The sequence below is a fragment of the Astatotilapia calliptera genome, chromosome 7 (genome assembly GCF_964374335.1).
Source record: "Astatotilapia calliptera chromosome 7, fAstCal68.1, whole genome shotgun sequence".
Taxonomy (NCBI): domain Eukaryota; kingdom Metazoa; phylum Chordata; class Actinopteri; order Cichliformes; family Cichlidae; genus Astatotilapia; species Astatotilapia calliptera.
The window spans coordinates 45660070-45663408 of NC_137428.1; the positions used below are offsets into that span (position 1 = coordinate 45660070).

The 3339-nt window shown below is 39.6% G+C and overlaps 1 long non-coding RNA gene across 1 annotated transcript; it reads left to right on the top strand.

Moving 5' to 3' along the window:
- Positions 1–572: 572 nt before the first annotated feature.
- On the top strand, positions 573–3339 carry LOC145430134 (uncharacterized). Its single transcript, XR_013910552.1, has 2 exons — positions 573–3186; positions 3287–3339. It is a non-coding gene; the product is annotated as an uncharacterized LOC145430134 (long non-coding RNA).

Below are 3339 nucleotides of genomic sequence, written 5' to 3' on the forward strand. Positions count from 1 at the left end.
GAAACTAAGGATTTTCAGAAAATAAAAACTAGACTAAACTAGCAAAGAATTGGTAAAAACTAATTACAACTGGCAAAAAATTGAAAATCTGGAGTCGAAACTAAATAAAAAATAAAACCTAATGAAAATGGCGAAACGTTTAAAACTCTGGTGCAGAGATTGGCAAATCTGACCAGGAACGTTATAAAATGGATTGTCAGAACAGTCAGCGTTAAAGCCACATTTGACAGTCCATACTAGGATGGCATTGGACATCTTGGGGGTGGAAAGGGGTTGGTGTGACCAAGGTGTGGTTTGGCTTGTCATAACATATGTATATTTGAGATCATATGGCTCTGGATGGACCAGTGACCAGGGCATGGAAGGAGGACAGACTCATTAAAGGAGGAGAAGGCATTTCCTGGGATTGGAGATCCTCTGGGTGAGTGGTTGATTAAAAGCATGCATAAAATAGAAGTTATCTGTTGTTATTGATTGGTAATAGATTAATAATTGGCCACATTTACAGCTGTATTGACTTGTTGTGGACGTAGTCGACTTCAGGTTTAAACACTCTCATTAACAAGTTGAAAATAGTGACATTAAAGGAAGAGTATGCAGCGCCACCCTGTCAGACGCCAGTGATGGTGGAGCTCACTGATGAATCAGGTGAGCTGGATTCATGGCTGATTCAAAACTAAGATCCCCCTGCTGTGGTCAGTAAGGGGAGAAAAGGGGGAAATAAAATCAAGAATAAAAGAGGCATTTATAAACGTTTAGGTGTCAAGTGAAACAGGACAAAAGGGGGTGTTTTACTGTTATTTTAATGTCAGCATTATTATTGTATGAGAATCATGCGACAAGCATTGCATCGATGATCATTTATTGAAGCTTTTGACCTTATACTAACATCTGTGTTCCTGTGATTGTTATAACCTCTGATGAATCTTCTATTTACAGGTGTTAGGATAATGATATAATTTTTCATTGCAGGTGTAACCATGATCATTTTCATACATATTGCAACTTGTTGCTCATTGTAGAGTTGTGCTCAAGTTAATAAGGGTTAAAAGCTACAGTCAGCGCGAATGTCTGACTGATCTATTGAGGGGAAAGGCTTCGAGCATAGAAGGCCACACGCGCTTACATAACATTGATATCATGTTATTCTTTGTGATCTTTTCTTCAATTATGTCTTTAAGGTTAGTTTAAATAGTGGCAGTTAATTAAACGACATTTATTAAAATATTAAATACCTGAGTCAGAACGTTACACGCGGATCACCTTAAGAGTCTGGGAAACTTTGTAGCTGCCTAACTTTTTTGAATGTTCTAGCTCCGTTGATTTGACACATTGGAATGTGTCAAAAAAGGGGGGGAAGGTTGAGCTTTAACATCAAACAAGGATTATTTGAACAATTTATAACTTCATTTGTGTCTTTAATAATTTAGAAATGGTAAAGCTTAAGCTAATAGCGGTCCGAGAAGACGGACCTTTTAGAGAATCAGTGAAAAAGCATAAACTATCACTTTCATGTTTAATCATTACTCATTGAAATGAACTGAATAGCGCTTAGAAGATTTGTTAATTTCTTTGTCTTTTGTTAAAAAGAGGGGTTTCAATAATTTTCAGACACACCTTGCAAATGTGCTTATAACGAGTTGGCACTCGGCCTTTTGAAGGTCAGAAGCTTCGTTCGGCGTGACTGTCCGGACTGATAAAGTGTAGGAAACGCCTTGAGTGCAGAGGGCTAAATGCAAACACGCTTACACACACATAAGATATGATTAGAATAAGTCCCTGGGACATTCTGAATGTTTTAGACCAATTTTGAATCACTAGAAGGTCAGTAGATAACAACATTAGATTATTAGGGTTAGGAAGAGAGGTGTTTTGGTTTTCTGTCTCTTACAGAGAAAGGAACAGACACCAGACGAGGCCACAGAGATACGAGGGTCCTTCGCAGCAGAGACAGATACAGTGACTGCCGAGACACCAACTGGGTCCAAGGGTGATGGCGTTTGGGCTCCAGCTAGTCACTTCAAAAGGATGAATCCCATAAATACAGCAATAACCATGAAGGGGTTGACGGAAATCCGGAAACACCAGACCAACGAGGTTCGAGAGGCTCTTGGGCAAAAGGGGGACGCCTTCCTGTTCTTTTCTGGAGGATACACGGGAGACACAGGACCCGAGGATACACAGATCGTTGTTTGAAATAGGGGCAGAATAATCCCCTGATCTGTGTCACGACTGAAGGGTTGTCTAACCCCTGAGGTTGAAGTAAGAAGAACAGAGGATCACGCAACTGGACGACACTGGTAGCTGCAGCAATAAAATAAAGGTTAAGAGCTCTTCGGACAGAGGTTCTAGTCTACGTCTGAATGGTATAAGGGAACACCAAATAAAGCTGTGGGAGAACAGGGGAGTGTCATCTGGATCTGCTATCCTTGTAGTAATAGTTTGTCTTGCACCTGACTTGCGCAAACACAGAGGTCATCTTACATATGGTTTGCCCGTCAGGGGGACAAAGGACCTCAGGAGTGAGAAGAGATGAACCCGGCCACACTGGGCTACAGGGTGTTTGTGAGGTCATTATTCTAATGACCTCATCAGGGGGAATTGTTAGATTATAATATTATTTTATGCCATGTTATACCCCTAATTAAAGATTGTGAATTAATATGTAGTTTTAGTTTGCATTATTCTCCTGAATTAGAAGGAGCTGATAACTATTGCATTGTACTACTTGTACTACAGTGAAGTAGTACAAGGGTTAAGAACACAAACATAATATGTGATCTATAAGTTTATTTAAGAAGTGGTTTTTTTGTAACATAAGTTGATGTTTGATTGTCAATTTATTAAAAATTACAGGATTTAATTTTGTTTAACACATGTAAATAGAAATCCTTTGTAATTTTGGTGGCAGTGTAGCCGTCGCATTGAAATGTAATTATTATGTGATTGCAATGTTCAAAATTTGGTGTTTAATCTGGATTCATGTTGTGTTGTCGCCACCTACTGGTGGGCCTGAGTGTGGCGCTTTGTGGTGCGCATGCTTTGGGGTGAGGCTCAATTAAGCGCACGTGTCACCAGAGACTGAAGGCTCGAGCCAGAAAGAGAATGCTAGCCTGTGCAAAGGGTGGAAATATAGACGATATGGACTACAATTGCTCATGAATGTTCAGTAGAAAGGCGCACACGGTATGTTGGTGCATTTACTTTGTGTGTATGTTTTATTTGAGTTGTAATTTTTGTTCTGCTGATGTAATATCCGTGTTTTTCATTGATCATTTCACCATAGTTTTTCACGGTGTTTGCTGGTGAAAAGAAGATTAAAATACTGGCTGAACATCA